This window comes from Pinus tabuliformis, chromosome 5_1 (assembly GCF_031772625.1).
Source record: "Pinus tabuliformis cultivar Carrire ecotype Pingquan chromosome 5_1, CPIR1, whole genome shotgun sequence".
NCBI classification, from domain to species: Eukaryota; Viridiplantae; Streptophyta; class Pinopsida; order Pinales; family Pinaceae; genus Pinus; species Pinus tabuliformis.
Genome location: NC_142305.1, coordinates 446,295,757 through 446,310,421, shown reverse-complemented (window position 1 = coordinate 446,310,421; position 14,665 = coordinate 446,295,757). Strand labels below are relative to the sequence as shown.

The 14,665-nt window shown below is 34.3% G+C and overlaps 1 pseudogene; it reads right to left on the bottom strand.

Moving 5' to 3' along the window:
* Positions 1-1,382: 1,382 nt before the first annotated feature.
* On the bottom strand, positions 1,383-8,731 carry LOC149165395 (uncharacterized; annotated as a pseudogene).
* Positions 8,732-14,665: the final 5,934 nt, after the last annotated feature.

Sequence of the window (14,665 nt, the reverse complement as noted above, 5' to 3'; positions counted from 1 at the left end):
ATGAGAAATATTTTCGAAATTAGTGATAAACTTGTTTTCAACTGACAGATTAAAATGGTCATTATTTAATGAAATTTGATTGGAAAAGTTATTACGATAATGAAAATAATGACTACTAGAATATAATGTTGGTTGGAAAGAGTCATCTTGCTAATTTATTGTATTATCATAATTCTAGTTTAATGGAATTCTTTCAGTTGTAAAAATGTATTTTGAATTTTTAGTATTCACCTTAAGAGAAGATATATTAACATATTAATTATTTAAATCTTTTTGTTGATTAGATTCTATTGGGCCTACTTGTTGATCACCAGAATCATTAGAAATTGTCTCAATTACATTTCAATACGACAAGAATGCAATTGAAAGATGAAGAATTCATTTCAATAATTGATGAAAATAGTAGTGCTATGTATACACTTACATAAATAAATTTTATTACATAATTGAATCAAGTTACACGAACCCCAAAAATATTTCAGTAGTGAAGATCCCCTGCAGCCAACAACTCAAACTTTGTTTGTAAAGAAGACTTCAATCTCACTACAATAGTACACATGAGAGTTGAACTCCCTCTACAAATAGGTTACAAGGCTAAGCATTACTCCGCTTCTCTTCCTCCTGGATTCGAATCCCCCTATTCCTATTCTAACTATGCATATTAGTGCCTATCATGCAATTCTAATCATCAAATTCCCCACCCCCCCTTCCCAGGCCAAAAATTCCTTATACAATTTAGTGGAGAGATTATTTATACCCAACTTGAGGTGAAATTGTGAAAATATTAGCAACTCCACATATCTATCCACAGCCAAGAAATTAAATTAGGTAGTTATTTCTTTTGTTGAATCACATATAAAATGTCGATTGCCTGTGTTGATAAAGTGCCCAATTTAGCTTGTTGTTGAGTTTAATTTGTTTTCTGTTGGCCACTACTGAGTAGATAGCTAGGTAGGCTTATGCTCTTCACGATATTAGTCTTCGTTTAATTGAATACCATGGATCATTGAATACCATGAGTCATATTGGGTCATCAAAATACCATGGATCTCCTTTTTTTTCCTTTTTATTATTTAATAAAAAGAGTTTATAAAATTTTATCCTTTTATTAATCAAAAATAATTTAATAATCACTTTTTAATTTAATTGAGTAATAAAAAACAAACATCATTTTCTTAATATCAACTCAAAATAATTATATTTCTTAAACCAAACCTTAAACCCACAAATAACTTAACAGGCTAAAAAAATAAGAAACAAACATTATTTCCTTACTATCAACTCAAAAGATATAATACAAATTTGCAAAAATACACAAATATCTCCATAAACTTTCTCTCCCCAAATTTATTTATTTTATTTTCTATATTGTATAAACACATTTACAAAGACATGTTGGTCATGGTCATCATGCTCCCAAACTCCTCCATATCAATTCTTCCATCACAATTTCTGTCATATCTTCCGATCATCGTTGTACACCCTTCGCAATCCTCTCCCTCCTTCAGCCCTAAGTTGAGCAGGACATGTTGAAGTTCCCATGCGCTGATGAACCCATCCCCATTCTTATCAAAAATACCGAACGCTTTCTCCAACTCCTCCTCCATAAACACTTTCTCCTCCCTCTCGTCATTCTCATGAGCTTCCTCCCACAGATTCAGAAAAAAACTGCAGAATTCATCAAAGCTCATATGCCCCCGGGAACCCATCGCCATTTTCATATTATGATCAGAGATGCATGGCATCCCAAGCTTTTGCAGTAAACCTTGTACATCCTCTGCACTGACGATGCCGTCACAATCGCTGTCCAAGGTATTGAACAACCGAGGTACGTCCCATCTATGGACGATAGCCATGCTTCTTTCAATTACACATGCACTAGATGACTCGTATTCTCCAGCTGCCATTATCTCCGAGTCTTTAGGATGGTTAAAGCCAGAAAATTTGGTTTTCATCATTTGAGAAACCCAAACATAAACATAAAAGCTGCAGACGCTACACAATTTCTCCACCCACCTCAGTGCCATGGACACAACAGTGCTCCAGTACAGAGACATGACACAAATGTTAGAAACCGCACAATTTCTGATCATATCACGCACCATCTTTGGTATGTGGGATGAATGAAAAAACACACACATATATAGACTGGATATTACTGGGGCGTCACCGAGACTGGATGTTACAGGGGCGGCGATTCCCCTTACAAAGTTATTGGAGTAAGTTGCCATGAAACTCAGCGGAAACCACCCTTCAGTCTAATAGTCTTGATTTTTCTGTTTTAATAAATAGTGGTAGCGATGTATGAAGGTTCCGGGAAGGTGTTCGACCCACATTTCCTTGTCAATAGGTCAGAACGCTTCTCTTCTTCTTTTTCCTTTTTATAATCATGATGTGCCGTATACCTCAATATTTTGTATTTTGTTAGATTATCGAAATGTTAAATTTATTATTATTATTGTCATCCTTACGTTTTGTAAATTGATGTATAATTGAAATAAATTATATTATTTAAAAAAATAAAAAAATAAAATATCTATGGAAAAATTTACATAAATGATGTTTAAGAATTAGTTTAATATAATAATTACATAATATTGTAATAATTAATTATTTAATTATTTTTAAATAATAATAATAATAATAAAATTATTTACTTGTTATAAAATTCATAACAATGTCATGAGGGTGATAGAATGAAATTTATTTTAAATCATGATAAAAAAAATTTAACAATGTCATATGATGATGTAAGGTTTTTTTTTAAATCACATAACAATAAAATTTTTTAATGATTAAAGAAAAATGATCTAATTTGTGAATGGTAATATTGATATGATATTTATATTATATTTTATATTTATATAATATTATAAATGGTAAATATATATTTAATTAAATAGAAATAAGTAATAATCAAGAAAGATAAAAGTTAGGGTGTTTGTATATTTAGCTGTATAACCGTATTTGGTAAACATATATGGAATGTGAACAACAAATCGAAAGATAATTGTGAGATATATTATTATTTACATGATGTACATTTATAATACATCTTACATGACCATTGGATTCCATACTTCAAGGTCTCTTGGACTCCCTTTGACTACTCACATTCCACACAGACCCTTAGAGGATTAGGTGTCCAGCACTCTCCCTCTTAATCCAAAGGGGTATGTATGAGTCTAACAAGAGAGTTGCAATACAAAATGTGCAAAAATGCATGGCAACACTAGGTTGAATGTGCTCTTTAAAATGTTGGTATAAGGGGGTGGTTTAAGGATGACCACCAACATTGGAATGCTCAGTGCAGTTCCAAGAACTCTTCCAAATCTGGCAAGACGCTGAAATATTCTGTTAGAGGAAGTGTCCCTAATGATTTGGAGAGGGAGACCTTCAACTTGGAAAAGGGAGGTCTCCAACTTGTGGTGGTTTAAGGATGACCACCAACTCTGGAATGCTTAATGCAATTCCTGGCAAGAAGTTGAAGTCTTCTGCTAGAGGAAGTGTCCTGAATTCTTTGAAGAGGTAGAAGCTTAACCTGAAAATGGAGGTCTCAACTACGCATGGATAGTTTAAGGACGACCACCAACCAAAGGCATGCTCAAGGATATCTCTGTCTTTGGATACAACTTTGAGTTTGGTATGACAGGTTGTGGCTTAGGCTCGCTTGATGTGGCTTTGAAGTTTGTACATGACCATCACTTCCCCCCTTGTCACATACAAAGTGAGAAGATGGAGAAAAATCCACTACAAGACTATTCAATATTTTATAACAAGTTCTGACATATCACTGAAATATCTTCTTCGCTATTGAAGCCCATTGCCAAGAAGCGATCCATCGAAGATGAATCTTTGTTCTTGGAGGAGGCTTGTTTTTTAAGCATTTGTTTGAAGAATGAGTGCTTTTATGACAATTCTCACATGGATGAAGATCAAAACAATGATCTTTCATATGGTCAACTCGGTCACAATGTTGGCATTTAACATTTTGTTGTAGTTGTTGTAGAAAATGACCAGAATCTAGAACAACTCAAGGTGAAGTGTCATGAAGAAATCCTGCACTCTAAAATTTGATGGGCTTGTAATAGTCTGGATTATGAAAGGACATATCATTTTCATATCTAATACCAGTTTTATGCTTGTTGTTGACAAGCTCTTCCCAAGGTTTGATGATGGACTTGGGAAGTGCAGGCTGAATTTCTATTTTTGCATTCAAATCTATTCTCGCACTAAGCTCATTGATTTGAACAATTTTTGGCTGCTGATTAGAGTGAACTTTGGATTAAAAAATGAGATTACTTTGAAAAAAACAAGTTCAAAATGTTGTCTTTTTTGTTGTAACTCATTTCACTGAAATTGATATTCAAATTGCAAAAAACAAAATTCAAGCTACAAAAAATCAATCTTTTCATGTGCAAGCAGGCTCAAATGTATGTTAGAGTGATTTTGCTGACTTTTACCATATCATCAACATTGGATTGTATCAACAGTTGATTATGTCATGGTATTGAGTAACTCTAATACATGGTGTTGAGTAACTCTAATACATTATTACTTCGAGCCATATGCAAAGGTAAAGAATCAACAAATGAAAAGTATAATCTTTTATATAAAATACACCCAAACACTGCTCTCAATCTGATTTTTCTATATATTAGTGTTGTGCGTTGACAATGTCACGATATCTCATGCAGATAATTCTAATCTTTAGAAAATTTTGACCAAGTTTATATTCTTCCTGGTAACAATAGATGCCTCGAAGTATTCAAACGTTGGTAGCTCAAAAAACATTTCATCCCAATGCATATAAACTTTCACCGCACATACAAGGTTAAATACTCAACGCAAATTAACTCACAACTCACTTCATTCAATGTTTTATGAAATGTTGTCATATGTACAACGTTTTTTTTATGACCGCCTCCAAGAAAAACATGAACTTTTGTTTGGTTCCAATCTCCCTGTATCATCAATGTGGTAAAAGCCAAGGATATATAAAATCCTCAAATAAAGATACAGGGAATGAATCTCAATGGCCGCATTTCTCAACAAAACTTTGAGCAGCGCTTTTGTTTTTAAATAAATCCCAGCGTCCTCAATAATTCATTGAGGCTACGTGTTGTTTACTCTCAACGTTGAATCTAAAGTGAATCAAAACATACCATTTTGTGTCCAACTGCGAGGCTATCAAAACAATACGATAACTTAACGAGGAGAGTATTTTGTGCTACAAAATCAAGGTTATGAGGGGGCTTATTAAAAAAAATAATTCTTTATTTCTTAGATTATGGATTGAATAATATTTTTAAATCTATAGTAAAATATCACATATACATAATTGATAATGCAATTTATTTTCGAAATCAATACCATTTAAACTAAGACTATAAATAAGTTAACTTTATATTAATAATTATGGTTATTTATGACATCGCCAGTCATCCCTTTCCTCTGTAATGTTTCTTTCACTAGCACTATGATCCTTGCAATGGATGCATCAAATATGATTAGACAATTTTTTCCTGTTGGTGATGATTCTGTAGCATTAATATTAAAACTTTACCATCATACCACAAGTTACCAGGCATGGGCCTAGTAAGATGTTCTGGACAAGATTGTCTTATTGGTGATCAATGTGTAGCATTAATATTCAAGCTTTACCAGGCGTAGGCCTATAAGATGTTCAATATTACAACCAATAACATTACAAATAAATGTTAATAATTTTTTTTGTAATAAATAAAATAATAAATTCTAAAGTTTTACTTTATGAAATTGAAAATTATTCAATAGGTTTAACCAAAGTAATACATGGTCAACCTAAAACCAATGGGTAATGCCACAGAGCGCCAGGTATAAAAAAAAATAAAAAAATACATAAATATATTTAACAAAATAAACTTCTATATTAAAGTGTATATATCTTAATATAAACTAATCATATTTCTTAATTTTAAGTAATGACATTTAATATTATAACATTTTATTAGTGGTTTTATTTTTGTGATTAAATTTTTATTTTTATTATTTTTAATTTGATGAAACTATATTTAAGCTAAGCTGTAGATTCTAGCTATTATGTACCTTTATTATTGTAATACATTCAGTTTTTATTTGCCTTTAATGTAATTTTAATTAATTTATTTTAATTTTAATTATCTACATATAATTATTACATATCTATAATTATTACATATCTCTAGTTAAATTTTATTTATTTTATTTTATGTTTTACAAAGGTAAAGTTTATGTGTTACCAACTGGATATTTGGGAGGCAGAGGCCAACTTGACTACGAAGTGGAAAAGGCAGCAATTCCATTCAAACCCAAAGCTTCATGACTGTTAAATGGACGGTATTTAAGTCTGTTATAAATTCCTTTATTTAATGAAAGATATTGTTTGGTGGGTCTAATTAAGATCTATTGTTCCAATTACTTGAGAAAAATACTCAAACAATAGATTATAATAAATTCGATTAACTCAAATTCATTTAAAGCCAAATCTGACATGGGCTTGGATGTTGCTGAAGTTTAGGTTGTTCCTAATATATAGTTGGATATTCTTTAATGACATATGTGTTTGTTGCGCAGCAAAATTTTAGGTGCTTTGGAAAGAAATTGCATTCCTGGATCTAAAGTATTTGAAAAACAACCTTATTTTAGGTGCTTTGGAAAAATTTTGCATTGCTGGAGTTTGAGGATCTAGAGTATTTGAAAGACAACCTTTGAACCACTGCCTAGTGCCAAAATACAGAGTGTGTTCAGAAATTCTCCAATGCAACTTGTAACAATTCTTTGAAATTTTTAATAATTGCCCTCTCAATGTGAACTTTAAAACATAATCCATTGAACCTATTAATGTTATGTATCTAAAAACATATATATTTGCCAGATTAAATCATAAAACCATTGTCAATATATTTGTTTTTTAATTTTGGCAATGCGCACCAATCTCTTTTAAATATGCCAAATCCACGGCTCAATGGTGAGAAGAAATCAGTCTCCTGATCTTTTCGAGGGCAGAGGTCGAATACCAAATACTATCAGTCTCTGAAAATCTATTTTATGCCCTGGATTGCAGTTGTATATGCTATAAAGTTTATATTATATTTTAAATTTAAAAGATGAAATTAATTGTAAATATAATTTTGTATTTGAAATATGTTTGTGTGATGAAAGAGAATCTAATTTAAAGATATTTAAATAATCATAAATATTTTGATTATCTTCTTAAAAATTTGAAAATTAATTTTTATTAATAAAATTTGATAAAACTAATTATAAATATTAACCAAATATTATCAATTGAATTTATTTTAATTGATTTTCAATATTTATAAAATTTTCAAGTAGTTATTCGATTTATTTTTCCCACTATATAATCTAAATGACGAAAACAACTATCTTTTAAAATATATCTATCTATACTTTACACAGAATATGTAAAACTTTCTAAACAACCAACTCCATAAAAACATTATCAATTGCAATTAATAAAATAAGTCAATTATTAAAACATACTAATTTTAAATTCAACATTTTTACTTTAATTTAACTACCTTTAACCTAAGGGGCAAGTCCTAACTACTAAATATTTGAAATTTGTAATATAATATTTAACTAATTTTATTTCCTTTATCATTTATTTAACAATATAACATATTGGGTTGGAGTATGCCTTAAAACTCCCTCTGGTTGGCTAAGAGGTCGTCTTCCTCGGACATAAGGAAACAAGTTAACGGCCCAAGACCCAAAGGCATCTGGCAGGAGTGAAAGCACCAAAGCCTGCTCCCTTACTGACCACCAGTGGGTTATTACAGGTGGTGTGGTTTTCCTTGGTTTGACACGTGAATTTGATAAGTTTTGCCACCTTAGGAAAAAAAAACAATATAACATAAATTTGAAAAATGTCGATAAATTTTCCATTAACTTTCCTTTCCAAATTTGTATTTACGAAGATTTATCTGTCATCAGGGTCATCATGTTCTCAAATTCATCAAAATCAATTCTACCATCTGAGTTTCTGTCAAATCTTGCGATCATCATTTCACAACTCTCCAGATCTTGTCCTTCTTTTAGTCCTAAGCAGAGCAGCACCTGTTGAAGTTCCCATGGACTGATGAACCCATCCCCATTCTTATCAAAAACACTGAACGCTTCCACCAACTCTTCCTCCATAAACACTTTCTCCTCTGTCTCTGCATGCTCAAGAGCTTCCTGCCACAGATTCAGATAAAAATTGTAGAATGCATCAAAGCTCACATGCCCCGGAAAACCCATCACGATTTTCATATTATCATCAGAGATGCATGGCATCCCAAGCTTTTGCAGTAACCCTAGTACGTCCTCTGCCCGGACGATGCCATCACCATTGGTGTCCAAGGTATTGAACAACCGAGGTACATCCCATGTATGGACGATAACCATGCATCTTTCATTTACACACTCACTGCTCCTCTCATCATCCATAGATGCAGATGACTCGTATTCTCCAGCTACCATTATCTCCGAGTCTTTAGGATCGCCAAACTCAGAAAATTTGATTTTCATCATCTGAGAAACCTAAACATAAACATAAAAGTTGCAGATGCTACAAAATTTCTGCACTCGCCTCAGTGGCATGGACACAACAGTTCTCCAGTACATAGACATGACACGAATGTGAGAAACCGCACAATTTCTGATCATATCACGCACCATCTTTGGTATTTGGGATGAATGAAACTGAGTTATACCTCAACAATAATTACTACATCTGAGAGCACATCTGTATATAAAGACACTAGATATTACTTGGGCTTCACGGAAAGATAGGTAACAGAGCCTGCCATTCCTCTTAAGAAGCTTTGGAGGAAGTTGCAATGAAACTCAGCTGAAACACTCCTTCAATTTAATAATCTTTTTTTCCCTATTTGTTTTCATTATGCTTGCAATATAATAAATATTGGTAGCGATGTGTGAAGGTTCTGGGAGGGTGCTCGGGCGACATTTCGTCGTCAATATTTCAGTTTCCATTTGGAATTGCGTTGTCATGATATTTCTCCTCAATTTCGAGGAAGATGGGAGGGGTTAAGAGAGAATTTAATAACAATGGGAGAGGTTATTAATAACGTAAGTGAAAGCAGAAGTTGAAGAGTACATTTCTCTTAACATTTGTATGTGCAAGTTAAGTTATGTTCAGTCAAAGTCCAAGTTAAATTTAGCAAAGAAGCAGGGTTTTGTCGCAGATAAATTTAGAGTCTCGTTAAATTTCGCAGCTGGGATGAATTTGGCGATAAGCCAGCAAAATCTGGTAGACCTCCAGATAAATTTAGTAATGCCTCTATATTTGGAAAAATCACCAAATATGGTAGAACTCTGCCAACTTGAGGGGTAATTGGATGGCCCATTAGAAAGGGGCCACGTGGCACCATCAGAATGGAATATTGGGCCATGGTCAAATTTGATGGATGAGGTTAACGGGTTGAGTTGTTTTATTTTAAAAAGAATTGTTATTTGATTGGCAGGCCAGATGGACCGGCAAGAGCTAACCAGCCTGTTATAGGGTATTAAATGACTGGTTACATGTATACTGGATATTCCGATAACACACGCGCGCGCTGATTAGATAAATAAAAAATAATAATAGTGTGTTATCAAATTATCGAGTATACATGTAACCAGGCATTTAATGCTTTATTGCAGACTGGTTAGCTCTTGCCAGATGGACCCACCATATGACAAGACCGGGGTTGGCGGGAGTTGAAACCACGTGCTCGCCAACTGGAAACCCCAAACTGAAGCGCAAATGGTTATGGCAATGTTTTAAAAATCATGGCAGGTCAACATAACTATTGAAGACTTCACATATAAAATTGTTTGCAGACGGTTTACATGGTTCAGTGGTTACAGTCGGTATAACGGCAGTATATGTATATACTCGGCACATTGATAATGGTTATGATAACCAAAAACCACGGTTATATATCATGGCACGAGCGATCTATTGCGTAAGGATTAGTTTAATATAATAATTATTTACTTAATTATTTAAAAAAATAAATTAATTATTCACTATGAATAAAATTCTCAACGCCGTGATGGTGAGGGAATGAAACTTATTAAAGATCACATAAAGATATTTTGTTTAATGGAAAATGAGCTCATAGAAATAAATAATAATTAATAATTAAGAAAGATAAAGTTGAGGTATTTGTATATTTAAAAAAAAAAATTGGCAGAAAGAGATTTTCCATGAATATAATATTTCGTTTTGTTGTGAGTATTATATTGATAAATTTGTACTTATTACCCAAATTATTAGTTTAGGTAATAATAAAAGATAATAAATAAATTAAGTTTAAATATTTATATGATTTTTTAAGAGATAAATATTTAAGTATTAGGGGTTTAGGCAGTGCATTATATTAGATATCATTTTTGAGATTCAATTGCGTTAAGTCATTCACGTATGACCATTTCCATGAGAGGTAGTCAGAACTGGCTAATTTCTCATGATTTTTGAATAGTTCACTTAGCACTCACGATTTTTTGGAAATGGTCATATGTGAATGACTTACTTAACGCAGTTGAATCCAAAAAATGATATCTAAGATAAATATTTATTTTATAGAAACAAATACTTGTATATAAATGAATAGATAATAAATATATATGCACATTTTACATGGATTTTATGACTCCATTGATTTTTTTTTGAGAGAGAGAAAGCGAATGAAAGAGAGATTGATTTGAATAAATTTTAAAAATTTATTAAAATAGAGTAGATAAAAAAAATGATTTCTTATGCACATTTGGATAGTCTCAATTTTTTGTTTTATAAGATCATTGCTAAGGAAAAGTCAAAATTATTTTTTAGGAAGACAATGTAATGAACTTAACTAATTTTTAAGTGTTGTGATTTTGAAGAGATTGAATTACAATTGTGGAGGATTTAGGACAATAAATGTTTCTTTTCTCAAATTTTGTACTAGAAAGGGGCTATGGTCTAACTAGTCAGCATTGTAATGTAAATCAAAATAAGGAATACCCTACTATCCTTCCACCTAGAGGGATGGTTATTCCACCAAATTCCCAAACACCTAAATGCCAAAATCTCCTATAGCTTTTTGAGGAACATGAATAAATTTTAAATAAGAAAATGCAAAAGCAATACATTGCTATATTATGTTACTCTTAGAATTATGATAATTTTTCATATTCTAGAATTATTATTGTTATATATTTGTTATGTGAGGAAGGTTTAATTAGCAATTATAAAGAATGATTAGTTGATAGATTGTAAGAAGTTGAATCAAGTTAGTACATACGTATAAATATTAGTTTTATTAATGAAAATATTGCAGAAATTCCCACTGTAGATCAACAGATTATGCAATAGACTAAAGCAAAATACAAGATCTACTTCTACAACAAACTTTGTAGAAGCTTAATCGAATATGAGCAAGATCAATGAGAACACATATAACTGAGAATGAGAAACCAATCACACATAACACAGAACAAATAACCAGGGGAAAGCCTCAGCCTAAAACCCAAATCTCTGTATTATCATACAAGTGGAAATATGTTCAAGTTACAAAAAGAATCAGCTCTCAAGCTATCCTGCTCTCTCTGCAATCAAACAATACAACTCACAAACTGAATAGACACAGTATATGTCCTCCTGAACCCCTCCAAGCCTCCTATTTCCTTGCGCAGTTTTTCTTGGGGTCCAGTGATGCCACGTGTGAATTGACCTCATCACACTCACAAAAACTGAAGAAGTAACTACACAATCCTCAAGGAAAGAATTCCTTCTGCATGCAAGAGATATTCACAATGGAATATTCTAGCAATTGATAGTACATTGTCCCTCCATCTGATCTCAACTGGGTCTCTGTCTGAATTGGCATGCATGAGTTATTTATGAGAGAATATTCAGTTATCTAAAGTGCGATAGTTACATGCATGCATGCATTAACTAACTGAACTCACAATTAATTCAACAAACTATTTGAATTAATCTAACTGGACTTGACTCAGTTAATTGAGCCAACTAATTACAACTCAATATTACAACTCATCCTTATCTCTTTAACTGATGGATAAATTCCTCAATTAATGGAGAAACTATTGCATGTCCTTACATAGACTTCATGTTTGATTTTCTACAACTAACTAACTCATGGTGAATTAATTAATTATTTTACAAACAACTGCTAAGATCAAATTCGAATTTTTACTTCTCTATTTTAGTTCAGGGACTAACTAAAATAGGAAGGTATCCCGAAATGCTTATAGTAGTACCAAATTTAGCATTTCTTGTTACTATTTTCAACACTCCCTCTCAACAAAAACTGGATTATCAATAACCCCAATCCTGTCTCTGTGGAACTCGAACTTGCATTTTGACAATGCGTTAGTCAAAATATTTGCATCCTGTTGCTCGTTCAAAACATATAGCAACAACATGATCCTCCTGACCACATAGTCTCGAAGATGGTGATACCGGATATCAATGTTCTTGGACCTGTCATGAAAAACTGGATTCTCAGAGAGTTTGATACAACTCTAATTATCGCAGTAGATCACGGTTGGATCCATCCTCTAGCCAAACAATCCCACTAGAATCTTCCACATCCAAATGGCCTCACATGCAGCCTGACTAGCAGCCATGTATTTAGACTCTACTGAGCTAAGTGCCACTGATCTCTATTTCCTACTGTACCAGGAAACTGCAGCTGAACCAAGGTTGAAGATTCCTCCAGAAGTGCTCTTCTAGTTTGATGAACTCCCTGCCTAATCCGCATTTGTGAAGCCCTGAAGCTTCACTCCCTTTTTTCATCTGTACCACAATCCGAACTGAGATGTGCCTCTAAGGTATCTTAGCACATGCTTCGCTACCTTCCAAAATAGCTTGGTAGGCTGAACCATAGCTTGACTCAACTGGTTCACCGCAAAGCATAAGTCGGGTCATGTGTTCACTAGATACATAAGTGAACTCACCAGCTACCGATAAACAATAGCAGCTACTATCTCACCTGAAGTAGTATCCTCCTTCCTCTAGTTCCCAGCTAGAGGAGTTTGCATGGGTTTGCGCTTCTTCATGTGAAAGCGCCTGAGTATCTCATTGGCATACTTGCCTTGAGACACAAATACTTCACCATCTTTCTGCCACACCTCCATGCCTAGAAGGTAGTGCATAAGACCCATGTCTTTCATTCCGAACTCTCTTGCAAGGTCCTCCTTGCAAGACTATATGAGCTGATCATCACCTGTCAAAATCAGATCATCGACATAAAGAACAATGATCAACGGTTTACCTTCTACCATGATGTGGTAAAGGTTCGCATTTGCTTCACTCTTGGTGAAGCCCAATCCGGTGAAATAGCTGTCGATCCTGGTGTACCAAGCACAAGGTGCTTACTTCAGCCCATACAAAGCCCTCTTGAGTCAGCACACATGCGACTCATGATCTAAGGTCTCGAAACCCTCTGGCTGCTCAATGTACACCTCCTCCTCAATTTTCCCATTGAGGAATGATGTCTTCACATCCATCTGGTGGATCTTCCACCCCATCTGAGCTGATAGTGCCAACATCGATCTAATTGATGAGTACCTTGCTATGGGAGCAAAAGTCTCATCGTAGTCGATCCCCTCAACCTGTGAGAAACCTCGGGCAACAAACCTTGGCTTATGTTTCTGAACGCTGCCATCATCTGCCTGCTTTACCTTGTAAAGCCATCTGGAACTCACCACTGACTTAACCTGAGGTCTTGGGACAACATCCCACACACTGTTCCAAATGATAGAGTCGTACTCCTCTACCATTGCATCAACTCAAACTGGTTGCTACACTGCCTCCTCGAATGAAGAAGGTTCATTATCTACACACTCCCCAACCAGGGCCATGTACCTAGTGTATCGCTTGGGCGACCTCCTCTGTTTGCGCTGAGAAGATGACTGTCCCACATTCTCCCATGCATCCAGCATCAACCTGTCAGCTTCCCTTGAGCGCTTCCGCCCATCTCTGGAAGTCTCAGCATGAGTGGATGTCTCCACCAATCTGAGGCTCCTCCTCCTTAGGAACTGAAAGTTCCTCCTATGCATGCAACTTGAGCTCCCTCTCAAGTGATAATCGCATGGCTTTTTGCTCGTCGAACTTTAGATCCCTACGTACCACTATCCTCTGGCTGGTAGACAGGTACACTTGATAGTTGTGGGGTGTATCTGTGTACCCCACAAGTATTCCCAACTCAATTGTTGGATCCAGCTTCTTCCAGGCATATTTGGTCACATGACATTAGAGTGATGATCCAAAGATTCAGAAGCGACTCACATCTGGTTGCTTCCCAGAGAAGGACTCCATAGGTGTCTTCATTCCCAGTATACAGTGCGAGCTTCTGTTCTGCAAGTATACTGCTGTATTACATGCCTTAGCCCACAAATGCAGTGGTAGGCTTTGGTCATGCAACATTGCTCGAGCTGCTACCACAATCGATCTATTCTTCCTTTCGGCCACCCCATTCTGTTGTGTGTTATGGGGTGTCGTTAATTCACGTTTAATTCCTTTTGTAGCGTAGAAGTCTTTAAACTGTTGGGAGACATACTCTCCACCATTATCGCTACGCAAGGCTTTTATTTTCTTTCCAGATTCTTTCTATGCCAAGGCTTTAAACTC